The 13,048-nt window shown below is 36.2% G+C and overlaps 1 protein-coding gene across 2 annotated transcripts in view; it reads left to right on the top strand.

The window, feature by feature from the left end:
• The window catches only part of LPAR1 (lysophosphatidic acid receptor 1), a 353,585-nt gene that overhangs the window by 112,794 nt on the left and 227,743 nt on the right, over positions 1-13,048 (top strand). The window lies entirely within an intron of this gene.

The following is a 13,048-nucleotide window of genomic DNA, read 5'->3' as shown; positions in this document are numbered from 1 at the left end:
TCCCATCCTCTTCAATTTTTTGGAAAAGTTTGAGAAAGAGAGGTATTAAATCTTCTTTGGATGTTTGGTAGAATTCACCAGAGAAGCCATCTGGTCCTGGACTTTTGTTTTTGGGAAGATTTTTGATTACTATTTCAATGTTCTTGCAGATGATTGGTCTATACAGATTCTCTATTTCTTCTTGATTCAGTTTTAGAAGGTTGTGTGTTTCTAGAAATTTATCCGTTTCTTCTAGGTCATTCAATTTGTTGGTGTGTAGCTTTTCATAATATTCTCTTATAATCCTTTGTATTTCTGTGATATCTGTTATAATTTCTTCTCTCTCATTTCTGATTTCATTTGAGTGTTTTTTTAATGATATTGAAACATTGCTTCTGACTTTGAATAGCATAATATTTAACAGTGAAAACAGTGAAACAGGATCAGAACAAGAACTCTTTTTTTTCCCATATATCCCAACTTCTTTTATTCTGTTTTGTGATCGATCATTGAGCCTTACTGAAAATACCTTCCAGAATGGAGCTTACAGGACTGGCAGTTGCTCTGGGTGAGTCAGTGAGTGAGTGGTGAGTGAATATGAAGTTCTAGGACATTATGGGTCACTACTGGAAACTTTATAAAGACATCTGGTTTTGGTATCAAGACAATGTTGGCTTTGTAGCATGAGTTAGGAAGCTTCCCCTCCTCTTAAATTTTTTGGAAGAGTTTGAGAAGGATAAGTACTAACTCTTCTTTGAATGTTTGGTATAATTCACAGGGAAGCTGTCTGGTCCTGGACTTTTACTTTTTGGGAGGTTTTTGATTACTGTTTCAATCTCCTTACTGGTGATTGGTCTGTTCAAATTCTCTACTTCTTCTTGATTCAGTTTTGGAAGGTTGTATGATTCTAAGAATCTATCCATTTCTTCTAGATTATCCAATTTGTTGGCGTATGGCTCTTCATAGTATTCTCTTACAATCTTTTGTATTTCTGAGGTGCCTGTTGTAATTTCTCCTCTTTCATTTCTGATTTTATTTATTTGATCTATCCATTGGTGTAAGTGGAGTGTTAAAGTCCCCTACTATTTTTGTGTTACTGTCTATTTCTCCTTTTATATCTGTTAATAATTGCTTTATATATTTAGGTGCTCCTATGTTGGGTGCATAGATATTTACAAGTGTTTTAGCCTCTTGTTGGATTGTTTCCTTTATCATTATGTAGTGCCCTTCTTTGTCTCTTGTTACAGTTTTTGTTTTAAAGTCTGTTTTATCTGCTATAAGTATTGCTACTCCCACATTCTTTTCTTTGCTATTTGTGTGCAGTATCTTTTTCCATCCTTTCACTTTCAGTTTGTGAGTGTCTTTAGGTCTGAAGTGTGTCTCTTGTATGCAGCATATATATATGGGTCTTGTGTTTTTATTCAGTTGGCCACCCTATGTCTTTTGATTGGAGCCTTTAGTCCATTGACTTTTGAAGTAGCTATTGATAATATGTATTTATTACCATTTTGCTACTTTTTTTTCCTGAGTGTTTTAGTAGTTCTTCTCTGTTCCTTTCTTCTTCTCTTGCTCTCTTCCCTTGTACTTTGATGGCTTTCTTTAGTAATATGTTTGATTTCTTTCCTCTTAATTATTTGTTCATTTATTATAGGTTTCTGGTTTGCAATTACCATGAGGTTCATCTATAATATTCTACATATATAGCAATCTATTTTGAGTTGATAGTCTCTTTAGTTAGATCTCTTTCTAAAAACTCTACTCTTTTACTTCCCTCCTCCCACGTTTTATGTTTTTGAAATCATATCTAATCTCTTGTGTGTCTATCCATTACCCTCTTATCATTGAAAAAGGTAATTTTAGTGCTTTTGTCTTTTAACATTCATATTATCTTCATAGGTGGTTGATCTGATACCTTTACTCTATTTTTGCCTTTACCAGTGGTTTTATTGCCTGGGTTTTTTTTGGATAATTTTCTTATCCCTGTTTGTGATCTTCTCTTTCCCACTTAAATAAGTCCCTTCTGCATTTCTTGTAGAACTGGTTTCTTGGTGATAAACTCCTTTAATTTTTGCTTGTCTGGGAAACTCCTTATCTCTCCTTCCATTCTGAATAATAACCTTGCTGGATAGAGTAGTCTTGGCTGTAGGTTTTTTCCTTTCAGCACTTTAAATAAGTTGTGCCACTCTCTTCTAGCCTGTAGGGTTTCAGCTGAGAAGTCCGCTGATAGCCTTATGGGGTTTCCTTTGTATGTCACTTGTTGCCTTTCTTTTGCAGCTTTTATGATTCTCTCTTTAATTTTGGACATTTTAATTATAATGTGCTTGGTGTGGGCCTCTTTGGGTTTATCTGGTTTGGTGCTCTCTGTGCTTCTTGTATTTGGATGTCTGTTTCCTTCCTTAGCTTAGGAAAGTTTTCAGCTATTATTTCTTCTAATAGATTCTCTGCCCCTTTGTCTCTCTCTTCTCCTTCTGGGACACCTATAATACAAATGTTTGTGCACCTGATATTGTCCCAGATTTCCCTTAGACTGTTCTCGTTCTTTTTAATTCTTTTTTCTTTTATCTGTTCAGCTTGGGTGATTTCCTCTAGTCTTTCGTCCAGGTTGCTGATCTGTTCTTCTGTATCATCTACTCTGCTGTTGAATCCCTCTAGTGAATTTTTCATTTCCAGTACTGTATTCTTCATTTCTGATTGGTTCTTTTTTATGTTTTCCAATTATTTGTTGACGTTCTCACTGTGTTCATCCAGTCTTCTCCCAATATCAGTGAGTATCCTTATGAGTTTTAGTTTGAACTCTTTGTCAGGTAGATTGCATATTTCTGTTTCATTTAGTTCTTTTTCTGGGGTTTTCTCCTGTTCCCTTGCTTGGAACGTATTCCTTTGCCTCCTCATTATGCCTCTTTCTCTGTGCTTATATCTGTGTATTAGGTGAGTCAGCTATGTCTCCTGTTCTTGGAGAAGTGGCCTTATGTAAGAGATGGTTTTTGAGGCCCAACAGTGTGCTTCCCTCTCATCACCAGTCCAAATGTTCCAGGAGTGACCCCTGTGTGGGCTACTTGTGTCCTTCTGCTGTGGCAGAGTTGCTCTTACTGCAGGTACCCAGGGAGTCTAGGCTTTCCCTCTCTGGCTGGCTCTTTGTAAATTGGATTTGAGGAGCCCCAGCACATTGGCTATAATGTCTAATAGCACACTCCTAGAACAAGAACTCTTGATACCACCATTAGCTTTCAATATTGTAGAGGAATTATTGCCAATGCAATAATATCCAAGCAATCTGGGAACCCTTAAGAATTCTTCACTTTCATATCTTCTTGATTGGCCATAAAAGGTCTGCAAATAATGCAACTATTTGTCTCAGTTTCTCTAGGAATGTCCTGGTTTACAGTTGTTGTTCCAATGTAATTATCAATAGTGTTCCAGTTTACATGGAATGGTGAATTATATAATCACCCTGTTTACAATAGTCTCTCTCCCTCTGGGTATCATTATCCCACTAAATCTCTATAGATTTTTGAATCTCTAACTAGTTTAACCCATATTCCCTAATGTTTGGGGCAGATATAGTCTCATTTTTTTCTTTGTTTGTCTTCCACTCATGCCTTTTGAAATAATACTTTGGGTTTCCCACTGCTTCTCAGTCATGCCCTCGTGTGGGATGCTGACTTTTGGGGTATCTTTTCCTTTATGAACATATTAGCAGGCAGGTACTATGTTCTTTTATTCTCTATTCCATGATTAGAATCCCCAGTGGCCCATACCCAAAATTACAAGCTTGGCACATTGTGGAAATTTGTAATGGCTGGGGGAAACTCATGATGTAATGGTAAGTAAAAGAAGGATATAAAACTATTTCCATATGTGGTACTAATTATGATTTTTTAAGTAAGTATGACTGGAGACATAGTAATTTAAACTGTTAACAGTTCTTATCAATTCATGGGAAGATTATGAATCAAATATTATTTTGTCTTTTATTCATACAAATTCTTTTTATTCCACAATTAATACAAAATCATATCATATTTTATAATCAGAAAAAGAATGTAAAAATAGTGCCATGGAGTTAGTTGTCCCTTTTGCTTTGAGGAGTTCAGGATCCAGAAAGTTCTAGAGGAGCCCCATCAATCCTTTAGTAGGTGGATTTTAGTGATAAACCCCTCCATCTTTCCTTATTTAAGTATGAAAAGAAACTCTGAAAGACAGATTTTCAGAGCTATAGTGATTCGAGTGTTTCCTTTGGGGGAGGTAGCATCAAGGTCTCCTTTGTTATTGAGGAACTTCTCCTTAGAGGCTTTCAAGAGCTCCGAAGCGTAAAGCTTTGCATTAACCAGCTCACAGTGAACTGAAGGAAATTTGAGCAGGGGCTTGTCCATCACTGGAATAGATGGCTGGTTCTAGGCCCATCTGATATTTCCTCTTCATATTCCAAACAAAGGTTATATTATCTAATCCAGACATAAAACCATCCGTTAAGCATTATGGATGATCTCTGACGAACTTGACCTGCCAATGTATCCTGTGAGAATTCTCATCTCTTTAGAAGTGGCCAGTATGATGTTGTGAAAAGAACATGACTTTTCAAGTTAGGCTGACCTGGGTTTAAATTTTTAATCTACCACTTACTAGCTTTGTGTCTTTGGACAACATTCCTTTTTTTTTTTTTTTTTTTTTTTTAACTCCTGTGACTCTGTTCCCTTAGGATAATCACAACTTCTTATTGATTGTTGGGAAAATTTTTAAAAGTTTCTTCTGTGGTACCAGATTTGTAACAGGTACTCTGTAATTGTTAAGCAAATGGTTTGCTCTAGCAACTGGATACAAAGATTGGCAAATGTCTTAATTTTCAATTAATTTTCCATGAATGCAGAGGCAGACCCAGTCCAGAGGGTGTCAGTCTTACTTCCGAATGCCACGTGGAGAGAGGGGGCTGGCAAATTGAGTCAGTCCACTGGCGCTATTTCTTTGGCTTCTGTGTGTGTTGTTGCTGTTGTAAGGCTAGCCTTGCTCAGCCGGACGGGTGCCTGTCTGCAGTTGAGGAAATGCTCTTGAAGGTCTGGATTCCTGCCAGTGCTACAGTGGTTCCTGGCTGGACTACCACGTTCTGTGCTTGGTCACTGTTCTTCAAAAAGCTCCGTACGATGCCAGTGTCAGAGTCTGCAGGGCTTCCTGTCTCAGCCACCTACTGCTTTTCTCCTTAAAACCTACACTTAGTCTTGAGGCTGCACCACCTACTCAAGAAAAGCTAGTCTTTTTTCTCTTCCATGATTTCCGCTTTGGCATACTCATTGTCACTTTTCCAGCATCTCTGGTTCAATGGCACCCTGGTTCATCCCATATTTCCTTGGCCTTGGATTTGGGGGGAAAAGGATGGGGCTGCAGTCTCCATCCTTTCCTCTTTGAAGATTCTGGGCTTATTATGCAGGTTGATACACTCTCCTCCTAGAGCTTTCAGGGAGGAGGGGCAATCTTTCACCACATAAAGAGTGACAGCTGGCTTTATATTTGCATAATGAAGAGCAGCCACAGAAGTGAATTTTCACAGAATACAGACCAGCTGCTAGGGGACTTCTTCCTAGGTCTCTCAAACTGAGATGTCACTCCAGAATAAAAACAAAACAAAGCAAATAAAGTCCCTGTCCCTCATCAGTCACCCCCATTAGGGTCATTATATTTTATAAATTCTAAGAGAATGTTGACAGTGGATGCAGCATTACTTTTTATTCCACTAAGGAAAATACAAAAGCCAGCAAGCAAACAAAAAAGCCTTTGCCAATTAAACTATGAAGCATCAATGATTGTGAGACCCATCCCAATTTCGGAGATGTTAAAGTATGAAAACAAAACAAAACCAAGCCAAAACCAAAAAACTAAGCCTGAGTCTTAGAGTTGGTGAAAAGTAAAATATGACTTTCCGATCAATAGGAATTAAATAACCTCCTCCCTTGGTTAGTGTTTGGGAGACTAACTAAGCCAGACGGCATCCTGCAGATTCAGAGGGAGGTTAAAAGATTTGGGGGAGGAGGCGAAGAGGAGAGAATAATGAGGTGGCTTTAGTTGGTCTGCATTAAATACAAGCATGTTAAATTCATGAGTGAGAAACCCCTGGCTTTAAGTCTTTGTTTCAAACTTAGGATATATATATAAATTTCTCCTTTCTTTCCATCTGGACTTTGTTGAAAACCTCAGGTCAAGCCAGCTTGAAAAAAAATACAGTGGAGCTACCTTCTACAGTATGACATCATGTCTCCTCTGTTTCTCATTATAAAGTTGAGTTTCAGATGTTAAAATCATATCCTCCTCACCCTTCTCTGCTTTCTTCTTCCCCTCCCCTTCAACAATCTCATCTTGATGGAGTTCCATTGTTTTTACAGTTGAAACATAGTGCCAGCCACATAAAATTATTAACCTGACATTGAGAAAACACATCTTACGACTAAGAATTAAGCTTTTGTAATTTTCAACTCTACAAAGTTTTTAATGTACTTCTTCACCAGCTGCAGGTCTGCATCTTATTTTTAACTTTCAAATTTTCCCTTCCATACAAGAGGTTATATTTTATAAAATGAAAAACTTTTAATTTGCTAAAAAGTATCACATAATTTCTTAGAGATGTATGTGTAATTGCAACGTAATTTATAAAATAAATCATACAATTCTATTTTAAAAATTTATAAAATGAATAGTGACATAATTTTAAAAATATAAAAATAGTGGAAACATGCACAATAATGGAATGATGCTTGTTCTTTCCACTGGAAAATATACAAAAGTTGTATAAAAATTTTTAGTTACAATGTACAGTAGCTTCTAAAATCTTCATCTAAAAAAATCAAATTATATTATTGGAATTTGGTTAAAAATTTTTTAGGAACAAGATTTATAGTGAAACTACAACTTGAACTATAGCCCAGTTATGATGACTATTATTTGAGTAATATAGCCCCTAATATTTTATTAAAGAGGCACATTTGTACAAGGTATTAAATAATGTCAGTGAAAAATAGCAAGCTGGCCATTTCTAAAATGTTACATTTTACAGAATTATGACAATGGGATATATGAAACTGTCATCTACCACCAGTCTGCCATTTTCTAGCATCTATCGAGAGAGAAGTTACGGAAAACTGGAAAATGAGTATAAGGAAACTAGCAGAAATGTTGATCCTAGGAGGAATGTAACTGACAGGTAACGTGCTTTAAGAATAGACAGGAAGAATCAGGAAGGCTGATTTATAAATAGGTATAAACCTTTGTACCCTACAAAGAAAATATATTCTTTTAAAATATCTATTGATATTAAAAAATTATATAATCATGTATTAAGGTACAAAAATTGTCAAGAAATTTAAAAACTAGAAATAATTCAAATCCCATTGTTTGATCAACTGAAAAAAATGTTAGAAATTAAAAGCAAAAGTTTGAAGTAAGTGAGCTCACTGGAAATATTTTTAAAACTCTTTGTGGCAGATATTGATACTTTTCCCCTGTTTATCTGTTTTCCCATTTTACATGGTAATATAATTTTTAATTTGGCATGTGGCCAACCAGGAAAAAACTACATTTCCCAGGATTCCTTGATTCTAGATGCAGCCATGTGACTAAATTCTAATGTGGATGACAGTGATTGCAAATCCTTTCCTTCCCCCTTATGCTTCTTCTCAGAGCTAGAATGTGGATAAGATGCTAAGAACTGCCAGATGATCTGAAATCATGTTGTGGAAACTACCTACCATGGAAACTGGTGGAATAGCAAGACAGAGGAAGACGGAGCTGTCCTCAGGCCTGGGCTGCCTATGTGGATATTTACCTTATTTTAGTCATTGTCAATTAGGGCCTCTCACAGGAGCAAAACCTCATTTCTAACTAAGATGTCTCTTGTCTTGAGTTAAATAGGAAAAAAATGTGAAGCTGAGATTATTGAAAATGATGATGAGAATACTGGATATAAGATGTTCTGTACTAGCTAAAACTATACCCAAAATGCATTCTTTCAGTGAGTTTCTATTAAATCAGAAAGAATGAAAATAAGCTAATAACATCAAAGAGTTGGAAAATAATCAAATTAATCTAAGGGAAGCAAGAAAAAAGAATTAAAGATATGAGCAGAAATTAATCAAGACAGATAAAACAAAGAAACTGCTAATGAAGTTCACCATGCACAAAACACACAGTGTTATGATTTCAAATGAGATCTAACTCTAAGTAATAAAGTTATAAAAAAATCTATAAGAGAATATATTTAATACTAGCAAGTATGAAAACTGGCAGTTTTGTAGGCAAATATGTATTGCTCAAATTGAGGCAGGATAAAGAAAAATTGAATAGGCCAATAACCTTCAAGGTAACTGAAAATGTTGCAAAAATAATTAGCTCCAAGATGGATAAAAACCTGGGTCATTTTTATGTGTGAGTTTTTTTAAACTTTCCAGTAACTGGTAGTTGCCACAATATATGAAATACTTTAGAGTGCATAAAATGAAGGAAAGGTCCCCAAATCATTGTAAAACACTAACTAATGTTCATACCAAAATCTGACAGAACATAGAAACAAAATCAAAACTCCACATTTATGATCACTGAGACAAAACTTCCTAAAATGCTCACCAAAGGAAAAAAAGTTCTACATTTACAATTACAGAGGCAAAAATAGCTACCTAATTTTTATGCCCATCCATGACAAAATTCAAGGAAAACTAAGGATAGACAGATACTATCTCTTTTTTTTTTTGAGGAAGATTAGCCCTGAGCTAACTGCTGCCAGTTCTCCTCTTTTTGCTGAGGAAGACTGGCCCTGAGCTAACATCCGTGCCCATCTTCCTCTACTTTATATGTGGGATGCCTACCACAGCATGGCGTGCCAAGCTGAACCCCGGGCCACTGAAGCAGAATGTGTGAACTTAACCACTGTGCCACTGGGCCAGCCCCTACGGATGCTATGTTAATATGAGAGTACATCTCTTTCTCAAACTAACACCAACGTCATACTTAATGGTAAAAGCTAACAGCATTTTATCAAAAACTACGAAGAGGATTCTAGCTTTCATCACTTTTTTTCCTTTCAGTGTTTTTGAGAAATAATTGACATACAGCACTGTATCAGTTTCTCCATCACTTTCTAAGAATAGTTTTTTGGCAGTTTGAACCAAGAACTAGGCAATATTATGTTTATTTCTTAGCGGTATTCTCAATTAAAACAAACAAAAATGACAACAAAAAACACTAGAGAGAAAAAAAATGGAAATAAAAAATCCAGTTAAAATAACTATACTATTATTTTCCTATATGTGAGAAACAAGTATGATGGAAAAATATATAATTAAAATTTCTACAAAATTAATTCTTTAATTAAGGAGAAAACTTAAAACAATGAGAGAGAATTTAAATAAAAATGAATAAATGGAGATATACGTTTCTGATAGGATGACCCAATAGTGGTTTCTTCAGGTTAATTTATGTATTTAATGTTACTCCAAGCAAGACCTTAACAGGGGTATTTGGGGCCTATAAATTTTTTTTGTGGAAGTATATGAAGTCAAGAATATGATAAACATTTTTAAAATTGTTTTTTTGAGGTATAATTAATACAGTAAAATGTACAAATCTTGATTTTACCGCTCAAATGTATATACCCTTTGTGACCACCATACAAGATGTAGAACATTTTCATGTCCCTAGAAAGTTCCCTTCTTCTAGAAGGGCATATCTTTTCTTCTTATCGAGCAGCTAGAAAGGGAGCGGGGAGGCTTTTTGCTTTGATGCTATCAGGAATTTAACAGAATTCAGGCCGGTTTGCAGCTTCAGTTAGTTTCAGGTTGCATTTGTTTTCAAATTTCTTGAGAGTGAAATCTTATCTGTGCATATAACAACCTTTTCCTTCTAGTGGACTTTGGGATCTCTATTTGCTTTCCAGCTTTCCCCCCAGATTCCCAGATGCTTCTGCCAGACACTGAGCAGAATTCCAGTGGGAAGAATTGCTGGAAGGAAGGACTAGTTCTGCATGTGGGTTCCTGAGATTCTGTTCCATTACACCAACTCACATGGCATATTCATTACACCAGTTAAAAGTTTAACTGGTTTCTCCTTACCCCAGAAGATTCTTTATGCCTAAACTCAGCAAGTGCTCTCAGGAGAAAAGCAGTCCAAGGTGTCTGCTCACCCAGGAAGGACCTGTCCCTCACAGGAAGTCTTTAAATTCTTTTCATTCATAGCTCTCCAATGTGTTAGAGCATAAGAATGTTTAGTTTATCCACCTTTTCCTAGTTATTCTGGTGAAAGCAATGGTGTGTCACAACCTTCTACATTTTAACCTGAAGTAAAACTCTGCAGTAAAATTGTGGAAAAAAAAAGAACTATGAGGTGACAGTTGCATCATCGAATTTTAGAACATATTTTAATTTCATACTGTGGTATTGGTACAAGAATAGACCGATGTAGTTTAGTAAAACAGAATAGGAAGTCAAGAAACAGGCAAGGTTTTAGCTTGTGATAAAGATGGTTTTCCCCAAAACTTTGCAGGATAATGTATTACTCAATATAAGGCAGAAAGTACCTAATTGTTAAAAATACTTAGAGCCTTTCTTCACTCAATACTCCAAAAAGAGATCACATAGGAATTAATTGGAAAAATGAAACTATAAGATAAAAATTTTAAAAATACAGTAGAATAGATTCTGCTTATGGGGTTAGTAAAATATTTCTAAGCATTAAAAATTAAAGAAAAAATAATAAGGGAGAATGAAAAATAGAAATTTTCTACCTTGAAAATTATAATAAACAAATTTAAAAGTGCAACTCTAAAACAAGTAAAATATATTTGTAAAATAAATGAACAGAGTGTTATCACCCTTATATAAAAAGCTCTTATAAATCAATAAGAAAAAGGCAGATGGGAAAATGTTTTAACAAGTAATTCAAAAACAAAAACATACAAATGGCTTAAAATATATAAAAACATTTATATCATTAGTAGTCAAAGATCCCTCTTATAGCATTTTTTGTTTCTTCTTCCCCTGTGGTAGAAAAATAACCTTAATATGCAAATAGATTTTAAATGATAATTTAAAAATCAATAAAAAATTAGTCAGGGAGTGAATTGCCTAAAACATAGTTAACATAAAGTGTTTTTGAAACCTACTGTTCTTCTATTCAGTCTACTGCACTAGCTAATGTTTTCTGTGCCCATTTTGTGGTACTAATTTTAATATATTTCTTTGTGAACATTGATTTTCCCAGAACTCATCAGACCATAGGTCTGGATAAGGTCACTCTAGTAATAAATTCCACTGCCACTTGCCCAAGGCTGACAAAGGACATCCAGCCCTTTCAAGTCTTACTTGATTATTTCTCTGTTGTCTTACTTCAACTCATGTTTTTCCACCCTGTGCACCCTTTTGAACGTCTGACGTCCATGAAACTTCCTGAGAATTGTGACTCAGAGTCATTCCTGCTGCTGGTGTCTACCATGACAACACTGATGACATTGCAAAAGATGGTTTCCCAAATCCTCACGCCCTTGGGGTGCCTGAACGACACTGCAATTCCTTCAGTCTTCACCAAACCAAAGCTATGTTACGTGGGGCAGAAGTGGGGAGCCTGCACCCTTCCTGACTGTATGTCACTCTTTGGCATCTGGGCAACACTATGCTCCTTTTTCTCCTTTGGAGAAATAACTCCTTTAACTCTTTCCTACAGTCCTACTGTCTGTTCCAAGGTGCCAGGCTGGGAACCAAGACCGAGTTACCCCCTTTTATTCCATCCCAATTAGAGAGCAGTCTCCCAAGCAAAGCTCATCTGAACTTTCTCCACACAAATGAATGCAGACAAAAGGACACCTGGTCCACTCCTTGTCTGTCATGTCCGGATATGAATGAATCTCCTTTAGCGTCATCTTCAATGCACAAGGCTGAGTTAGAAATGAATGATGCCCCATTCCCTTATCTCTTCCTGAATTTTCCTTCACAGTGTCAGGAAGGAATGAGTGAGGCTCCATTCCTTTATCTATTTTTGAATTTTCCTTCACATGTGCTGGAAACTCTTCTCCAACGCTGACTGTACTGCTAAGACTGCGTTGACCTCAGCTATCCTACTTTGCTCAGAGGCCCTCATTTTCTTTCTCCTTGTGATAAGTCAATATCTTTACCTATATTCCACGGCTATGGTGAAGCGCAGCTGACTGACTAGAGAGAAACCAGTGGCACAGAAGCCCTAGACATGCACAGTGAAAATCTGAAGACTAAAGCAATGAATCAACTAAAGAGGCAGAAACCTGAATAAAAAAGAGGACTGACCTTCTGAGCTTTTGTCCCTCGGGGAGTATTAGTTTTACCTTTCCTGCTAACATGATGGCAACCAGGCTGGGAACTTTGGATAGATTATTTATTCAATGTGACAGCCCCCCCCCCCCCCCACTTTCTCTCCCTCCAACCCTTTACCCACGACCTTTCCAGACTCTAAGTTTTTTAAAACAAACTTCATCAAAGAATCAGAATTAGGTGAATAGGCACTGATTACCTGAGTTACCTTTGTCTCTCCTTGTCTAGAAAAAAACTGTAAACATTTCCCAGATGATCTTTTGTTTTTCAATTGAGACATAATTGACATACAATATTATATTAGTTTCAGGTGTACAACATGATGATTCAATATTTGTATACATCGTGAAATGATCACCTCCACAATAAGTCTAATTAACTTCCATCACCACACATAGTGACAAATTTTTTCTTTTCTTGTGATGAGAATTTATAAGCTCTACTCTCTTATGAGATGATCTTTACCCGTGGAAATTAATGGCATCAACAGCAGCCTTTGAAAAATGTGAAATTATCTCACTGATGCTCAGAAAAAAAGTTCTGTCGTTCCAACTGCCTGTGTGGTAGAAGGAAAAATTAGTTCTTGAAAAAGGCCTGGATTACAGCTTTCTCTTGTTAAAAGAGAGATTGCTCAATGGGAAATGGAAGATCACAAATCTTCCACTTTTGGAACGAAAAGATAGTTATAATACCCTAACAAAAATAAAACCTCCTCCCTCAGTGAGCTAGTCGAACACTGGCCTGCTTGAAGAATGTGC

The sequence above is a fragment of the Equus przewalskii genome, chromosome 26 (assembly GCF_037783145.1).
Source record: "Equus przewalskii isolate Varuska chromosome 26, EquPr2, whole genome shotgun sequence".
In the NCBI taxonomy this organism is placed as follows: domain Eukaryota; kingdom Metazoa; phylum Chordata; class Mammalia; order Perissodactyla; family Equidae; genus Equus; species Equus przewalskii.
The sequence above is the reverse complement of the archived record's forward strand: the minus strand, read 5'-3'. Positions and strand labels throughout refer to the sequence as shown.